This window comes from Rhinolophus ferrumequinum, chromosome 20 (assembly GCF_004115265.2).
Source record: "Rhinolophus ferrumequinum isolate MPI-CBG mRhiFer1 chromosome 20, mRhiFer1_v1.p, whole genome shotgun sequence".
Taxonomy (NCBI): domain Eukaryota; kingdom Metazoa; phylum Chordata; class Mammalia; order Chiroptera; family Rhinolophidae; genus Rhinolophus; species Rhinolophus ferrumequinum.
This window is the reverse complement of record NC_046303.1, coordinates 17,090,762-17,099,739: the sequence shown is the minus strand read 5'-3', so window position 1 is coordinate 17,099,739 and position 8,978 is coordinate 17,090,762. Positions and strand designations below refer to the sequence as shown.

The following is an 8,978-nucleotide window of genomic DNA, read 5'->3' as shown; positions in this document are numbered from 1 at the left end:
GAATTCGGTAACATGGTTGGTGTAAGCAGGTAGGTGATCTCTGTATAAATCTTTTGTGTTGAGATCAAGCTGAAACAAAAACACTGAAAGACATGGATTCATTTCTATAAAATATTTATTTAAATATATGTAACATGTTTTTCACTCAAGTGGAGAATATTGTTATTGAGTCATTTTTGTCATCTGTTCTCAATATGTGTGACTGTTAGACTAATACTATTAGAGGGTGTGCTTACTTCCCGTATTGTATTTTGTTACGCAGATTATGAGCAGAGTAAAGAAGTATAATGTTGAAAATAATGTTTTGAAATCATGACCCAAAGAATGTTTTCATTTGCACTATCCTTCAGACTAACTGGAGGTTAATTATTGTATATTTAAAAAGATTACATTCGTATGAGTATAATCTTGAAAGGGGTAGTTGCCACTGTATGTAACCTATTCTAAACATTGGGAGAATTAAATAACCTTAAAATATCTCTAATCTCATACGTAACATTTTCTTATATATATTCTGAGGAATAAAAGATATTTTTATGATGAGATTAAAAGTAAGGAAAGTATTCCTGATTTTTCACATACGTGAATATTAATGTAAAAGTTTAGCCCTTTGAGTGTTTATGCTGTCAGGAAAGCACATTATTTCCATATTTGGGTAATTTTTGTTGTCAGGGATGGGGAGACTAAGATATTTGTGAGACTGGGGCTCTTAAGTACTATAGCCAGATACATAGATGTGAAAAAGTATTAGTGCTGCATTAAATTGCTTGGAAAATGTTAACATTATATAAGAGTATCTTGCTTTATGAAATTTTGGATTTGTATAACAGGTACATTAGATATTTGTTTTATATAATGACCACTTAAAAATAAGAACATTTAAAATATAATTTAAATTATAAAGATTGACTATCTTTTCAGGAAAACAGCTAATGTATATAGCACAAGAGATCCTAATCTTGGGTAATTCTAGTATAGAGCAAAGGACACCTTTATTTAAATTTCTCTTGTAGCAAATTTAATTGCCATATGGTGCCCTATATTTCATAGTATTTATTCTCATTAATAACTGCTTAAGTGCAGCTAGCTTCTAGATTTAGACTATATTGAATTTAGTTTTGAATATTGTATTGTTCATTATTACAATATGCTACCACATGTAGTAGCAATAATTATAATGTTTTATTAAAATAAGTATGAGAAAATACTGTTTTATGACAAGTAGCTTTCCAAACTTCTCTGTACTCTACCTTTTTGTGAAGAAATTAATTACATACCATTGCCAGGTGAAGTTTGGAGTAATTGTACAGTCTGTGTTATTAGACGTGGACTTTTTGGTTTTGTTTTCAGGGATGAAATAAAATATGTTATTTGTACTTACAAAGTGTTATAAGTTTTTTTCTTTAATGGTGGTTGTGCATTTAATAAATGGTTAATGATTAAAAGGAATCTAAGCTAATTTAAGGTTTGTACCATCAACTCCAGATAACTTTTTTGAAAGAGAAAAATGGAAGGTTGCCTTGTTCAGGATGTGAGAGAGTGAGTCCAGTGATGGATGGGAACAAGTGTGGGAATTGTGATCGGAGGTGGATTCCTAGGTTTGTACCCTTAAGTTGCACTTTGCTGTTGATTTTTTACAAGTCGTGCGTTAGTATTTATATCTTCGGTTAATCTTAGTTAATAGGGACATTAGCACAGAGGACGTCACTAAAGATAATAAAACCTCTCAAATTTATTTCAGAGTATCTTTGGGTTTACTTTAAGTACTATTCGTATACTGGTAAAATAGTAATTTAAACATTATTTCATGTAGTTAATTATAATTTGGGTCCCATTTGTCTTTCAAGAAACACGTAGGATCTTGACTCTGGGTTAAGTAGACTATAGAGGCCCAGGTCTGTCTTTTTAGGGACCCCATATTCTTCCTTTTTTGAATTTATAAAATCTACCTCATCTCACTTAATTATGTCTCAGAAGCCTAAAGTGTTAACAGCTTACATAGGAACCTTTGACTTGTACATTTGGTAATTGCAAACAGTGTTCTGTTTTTAACCATTTTGAGCTGAATAGCTATCAATATAGCTACACTGTTTTTCTTTTTTTAGAGAAGTATTTACCTGAAAAGGGGACACAATGTAATGAAAAAGACAGGAACAAACAAACAAATAAAGGCAGTATTTGGAACCATTTTTTAAATACTTGAGAGCCCTGAATGATTTTAACAATTTTTGGTTGGGGAAATGGTAGGGTTCACCTTTTGAGAGAAAGAGCTGGAGAGCAAGAGGAGAGAGAAATGACTATGAAAATGAGAATAAATAGAGAAAAGCAAGATGCAGGGAAAAATCCAAAATTCTTCTACCCAGGGATAACTGCTGTTGACATTTTAGTATATAAATGTGAATCTGCTTTCCCCTGCCCACATTCTCCATTAACTTCTCATTTCCACTTAAAATCTAGTGTTCTCACTGTGGCCTCAGAAGACCTAATTTGTTCCTGGTGGCCTCCCAACCTCATCTCTTACCACATGCCTTCTTACTTCCTCTTCAGCTATATTGACTTTCTTTTCTGAGGACATACCAAACATGTTTTTGCCTCAGCAACTTCAAACTTGTTATCTCTCTATTTGCAGTTCTCATTCCCAAATATCTTCATGGTTCCCTTCCTGACATGCAGGTGCTCAAATGTTATTTCTCAAGAGAAATTGTCTTTGGATTACCTGCCTAAAATAGCATGCCTTTAGCTTTCTTCTTTTTACTTTTTCACTTCTTTTTACTTTCTCCCTTTTTACTTTTCTTTATAGTTGTGGTATACCTAACATTAAATTGTTAGGTATTACCTTAATTTTTTTTTTTTTTACATGATGTTTTTCAGAATCCAAGCTCCATGAAGGCAAGGACTTCATTTTGTTCACTGATAAAACCTGGGCCTATACAACTGTATCTGGCATACATAGGTGCCCGATAAATATTGGTTTAAACGAGTTACTAAACCATTCTATACTTTTTGCTTTGTGCAGCTGTACCTTTTTTATATTTAAAACAATATATGATACATTACTTTTGTACAGCATATCATGAACTTCTTTCCAAGTTAGTACATGTATAACTTTCACGGTTATTCCATTCTGGGGCTGTATCACAGTTGATATATATTTTTCACTCAATTATTAGGCATTTTGGTTACAGATAAGAGATTTAGACCTACGTGTGGGACAAGTCTAAAGCCTGTCCTCTTTCCATTATTCCATGCTGTCCTTATTATTTTAGATGCCAGAGGGTTACCTAATAAAGTGATTAATACCCATTTGGGAGAGACAAAGCAAGTGAGATACCTCCACTAGTATAGAACTATAAGGATAGAGAATATACAAAATAGCTGATAATCCCCAGCTCTTGTATGTCACGAGCAGCTGGCCAGATGCATTTTGCCGAGTAGGGAAAAGACTGGGAATAAAACATATAGTGACTAATCCATAATTGGGTTAGAGAGCTGGGATGGTGATTGGTTAGTGGTCAGACTTGTGTGTAATCAGATCAGGTTTGTCATTTTACAGCTTTTGGCTTAAAATGAGTTGGTAATACAAGGTCTGACAAGTAAGTTCCCGAACTTGTTACAACGATGTTGCTAACCTTTTTTGATATCACAGGGATTATTCATTATTAATTTGTACCAACTGGACAAACAGTTACCCAAGTTTACTATTTGGAAGTGCTGAAAAGCCTGCATGAAAAAGTTAGATGACCTGAACTTTTCACCAACAATTCATGCATGGCTCTTGCATCACGACAACGCACCAGCTCACATGGCACTGTCTGTGAGGGAGTTTTGAGCCAGTAAACAAATAACTGTATTGGAACACCCTCCCTACTCACCTGATCTGGCCCCCAATGACTTCTTTCTTTACCCAAAGATAAAGGAAATATTGAAAGGAAGACATTTTGATAACATTCAGGACATCAAGGGTAATGCAACATCTCTGATGGCCATTCCAGAAAGAGTTCCAAAATTGCTTTGAATGGTGGACTAGGTGCTGGTGTCAGTACATAACTTCCCAAGGGGAGTACTTCAAAGGTGACCATAGTGATATTCAGCAATGAGGTATGTAGCGTTTTTTCTAGGGTGAGTTTTTGAACTTATAATCGTCAGACATCGCTATTTTGAGGGGGATTAATGGCAACGTATCTTTTACTGTAATAATTTTTAAAAAAAATTTAAACATTCACCGTATATTTTGATCACACCATATATATATATATATATGTGTCTTGCTTAAAAGGAATGAAAATTTCTTATGTTTTCCCATTCCTGTGACAAGTCCCTCTCTTCCAATTATGCTTAATTGGTACTTAATATAGCTACTTGGAGAAAAATTCCTCACTGGACTTGCTTGAAACTAGGCAACAGAGCTTTGCATTTGTTTTCAACATTTTACTATGAAAATTTTAAATGTGCAGCAAGGTTGAAAGAATATGTCCACCGTCACCTAGATACTACAATTAATTTTGTACTTTAACATATCTATCCATGAATCCATTTTTAATGCCGTGAAGTATACTGTATACCATGGTGGTTTCAGCTACTGCTTCTGTTGCTGCCCCTGACTCCTTATTCCGGCTGTTTATGGGAGAATATTTTAGAGATAATGGAAATGTATTTTGATCATCTATGACAAGTTATCCAAACAGGCTTGTTGTCAGATTTCTCTGCTGCCCCACAGACCCCTTTACTGCTTGTGAGGCCCATCCTGGTGATATGTGCTACCCATACTCCCATCTGCTGGAGAAAGCAGGCAAAATGAACGATTCTTTTGGTGACGGCTTCTTGACTGCTTTACCAGTCCTAGAAACACAAGCTGGTGATGGGTCTGCTTACATTCCAACAAATGTCATTTCCGTCACTGATAGACAAATCTTCTTGGAAACAGAATTGGTTTATAAAGGTATCTGCCCTACCATTAACGTGGGTTTGTCTCTGTCCTATGTCAGATCTGCTGCCAAACCAAGGCCATGAAGCAGGTGGCAGGTACCATGAAACTGGAATTGGCTCCTTATTGTGAGGTTGCCGCCTTTGTGCAATTGGGTTCTGACCTTCATTGCTGCCACTCAACAACTCTTGAGTCATGTACATCTGAGTTGCTGAAGCAAGGACAGTATTCTATGGCCATTCAAGAACAAGGGGCTTTTATTTATGCTGGTGTAAAGGGGGCATTTTGATAAACTGGAGCTGTTTCCATTTCATTTTATTTTGTTGTTGTTGGAGTATTTAAAAGGAAATCGTAAATGGCATGAAGTACTTTATCCTAATTACTTCATTATGCTTTAAAAGAAAAAAAAATGTCTTATGTAATCACAAAGCCATTTTTACATCTAATAAAATGAAATAAACATGTAAGTTTTAATACAAACTGTTGAAATTTCCCTAGTTGTCTTAAAAAATATCTTTTTACAATTGTTTTTTCAAATTGGAATCCTTACAAGGTCCACATTTTGAAATTGGTTCTTACAGCCTCTGAGATCTGTTTTCATTTCCATTTCCCGCTCCCGAACTCCGTTTACTTCTTGAAGAAACCGGGTCGGCGATGGTGTAGAATGTCTCAATTGCATCCTTGTGGTGTTTGTTTCTGCATCCTCTGTATTTCCTGTAGTCTAAGAAGTTAGATCTCAAGACTTAAAGTCTATTTCAAATTTTTGGTAAGAATACACTGTAGGTGATGTTACAGACTTCATATTATTTCATTTCCTCAAGAGCCACGTAGTGTCAGATTCTCACTCTTAGTAATGCTTAAATTGTTCAGTGGTGACAGCCTGATTCCTTCTTTGTAAAGTTTCCCAACAATCTTACACTTAATGATTTTAGTATCTCTTGATGACCATTATCTGATTCAATTTGAAATAATGAGGGGTTGCAAGATGGTAATTTGCTAATTTGATCATTCCTTCTACATTTATTAGCTAGAATTCTGTATAGAAGAAATGTCTTGCGTCCATTAGGATTATTTGGTTTCCCTGAAATGCTGTTCATACCAGAAAGGCAGGGAAGATCTTTAATTATTTCCTTTCAATGATCCAATTTTAGAGTAATGTGTTGGTTACCTAGCAACCTCCACGATGTCCATAAAATATCTCTCTTCTTTTTTCTCTTTTGAATACCACTGTAAACTGGCTTTACACATTGAATGTGTTCTTGTCAGTTGCAGTTGTTTGCTACTCAAATTATCCTATTTTGGGCACAAGGAGGGAAGCTTTTGAGGTTTCTTTATTCATTTGATATGGCAATATTAGCTCAATTTGATAGCTTCCTTGCTTTCTGGCACAATAAGATGTTCCAAGCTCCACTGGTACATATCCAGAAATTGACTGTTAAAAACCCTGAATCCTTTTAGTGTGAAATGGTGTTTTAGACCATAATATGGGATTCTTTTTGCTCCTGGATTATCATTGATTGCTTCTTGTTCTTTTCAGTGGACTGAGCTAGAAAATAAATAAATTTTAAAAATTTCCAATTTTTTGATATTTACAACCATAATTTAAAATTACAAGATTTTTTAATGGACCTTTTTATGCTGAACATTTCATCCTTCATTACTTTAACATAGGTTCTTAGTTGTAGTATGTTAAAACATACATACATGAATTTCAAAATAATAATGCAATTGTTACTATTAACAATAAGACTACTAGATGAAACTAGATAATTTAAGGTTTGTTAGCCTTTTTAGTTTTTTTGTCCTAAGAATACATCCTACTCAGAAGTATAGTCAAAACATTTTGTTCTAAGGTCAATTGGAATAATTCTTTTCTTGTGTGATTTTTGTCACCAAACTGATACACCATTAGGTTTATCTGTTTCAGTTTGTTTTGAAATTCTAGGCGTTGGTTTTTATTTTCTTTTTAAGTTTAGTTTTGTGTTTTGCTTACTATCTCCTTGAAATACTTCTTTTACTTATCTTCTGGGACATTACTATTACTTGTGATTGATTGATTGATTGATTGATTGATTGATTGATTGATTTATTTTCTGGCTCACTTGGAGCTTCTATTCAGCCTCCTTTCCTTGTTCCTCCTTCTCTTCCTGCTGTCAACTTTGAAGTGTACTAGGACCTCTCTGGTATTCATATTCACTTCCTAGTGAAAGCATCTTGTCCCATGGTTTTAAATATCAACTATCTTATCATTACTCTCAAACTTATATCTCCTGCCTGGACTTCTTCCCTGAATTGCACAGATCTAGATATCCAACTTTTTATTCACTATCTGTACTTGGACATTTAATAGGTAGTTTAAATTCATGTCCAAAAATGAACTTTCGATTTCCATCCTCTGGCAGTCTTCCCTATTTCAGTAAATGGCTCCATCATGTTGCTCAGGCCAAATACCTTGAAGTCATCCTTGATGCTTCTCTCTCACATCCCCAAATCAAGCCATCAATATATCCTGTCAGCTTCTACCTTTGCAATACATCAAAGAGCCAATCCATGCTCAATTTCTCACCATCTCTGCTGCCATCACGCTCAACTAAGGTGCTATAAATTCACCTGGATTATAGTAATTGCCTCATAGTGGGTCTTCCTGTTTTCATTCATTCTTCTTCATGAGCTCTTCTTCACTTGGCAGTAAGAGTGAGCTGCCAGAAGTCATTCCTTTGTTCAAAACTCTCCAGTATATTCCTTCAAAATAATCTGGGTTTGGGGAAAGTGGATGAAGATTTTATATATATATATATGAAACAAGACAGGCCATGCATTTGCTAACTGTTGAAACTGGGTCATGGCAACATTAAATTTATTATACTGTTCTCTTTATTTTTATTTTTTCGGCTTTAAATAACATTTATTATCTCATAGTTTCTGTGGGCCAGGATATGGGGTGGCTTACCTGGATGCCCTGCTTCACAAGCTGCAATCAGGGTATGGGGTGGGGCTATGGTGATCACAAACTCTCCTGGGAAAGGAGTTGCTTCCAGGTTGACTCACATCGTGTTGGCAGGATTCAGTTCTTCACTGGTGGTTGACTGGAGGCATCCCTTGGTTCTTTGCCAGGTGGGGCTCTCTAACATGACAGTATACTTTATTAAAACATGTAAGCTCTTTCCTTATTTGCTCCTCCACCTGATTGACTGGGAGATCCTTGAGAGTGGGATGATTCTCATTCCCATGTGTCCCCAAGCACTGTGGCTGGCTGTCAATAGGTGTTCTATAAACAGTAATGGAGAAATTCTTGTCTGAAACACATGGTTCCAATCCTGGCGACTCAGCACCCTGGATTGCTCTCCTGGGCTCTTTATTTTTGTATATATTTGATATACACTTGTATATATTTGACATACAAAACTCTACCCCCATACTTCTTTAAAGTAACAAAAAACCCTACATTTAAATTAAGCCTCTGTTAGTTGGGTTATTCTGTTATTTTCAGAAGAAAGCATTCCTGACTTATACATCACTGCAAAATGCTGATAATACCTATCTTATTTTAAGAGGACTAAATATGTAAAATATCTAACACTTGCCTAGGTGATTTTTATGTCCCTCTGTCTATCCTACCCTAGATCAATTTAGCTACCTTTTGGGAAGAAATTATAATTCTTTTTTATTAAAGTAAAAAAAATCATATAAAATATTCTAATTAGCTAAGGTGTCAGTTTTATACAAGGTTAGGATAACATTTTCTACTTTGTTTCATAGTCTTATTTATCATGCCTAATATTTTTGTCAATTTCTTTGTTCGGAAGAGTTTACTGCTCCCGCATCTTCCTGAAAGAGTCCATAGTTGAGCTAAGCCTATTTTAATTATTTCCCCCTAGATTCATTAAATTGTAATTGTCTACATAGGCAAGTCTATAAGCTAACAGAGCCTAGCACTTTTTATTATTTATCTTTGTTATTAATAGTTTAGCTGCTGCCTAAAAGAATGGCTAGGTGCTCATAAAGAGAGAAAACTGGCAGCAACCTCCCACAAGGTGTGATTGGAGAGAGAGTT

The 8,978-nt window shown here is 35.1% G+C and overlaps 1 pseudogene; it reads left to right on the top strand.

Annotated features, from left to right (window-relative positions):
- The first annotated feature begins 12 nt into the window (after window positions 1-12).
- Window positions 13-5,213, top strand: LOC117012198 (ATP synthase subunit alpha, mitochondrial-like; annotated as a pseudogene).
- Window positions 5,214-8,978: the final 3,765 nt, after the last annotated feature.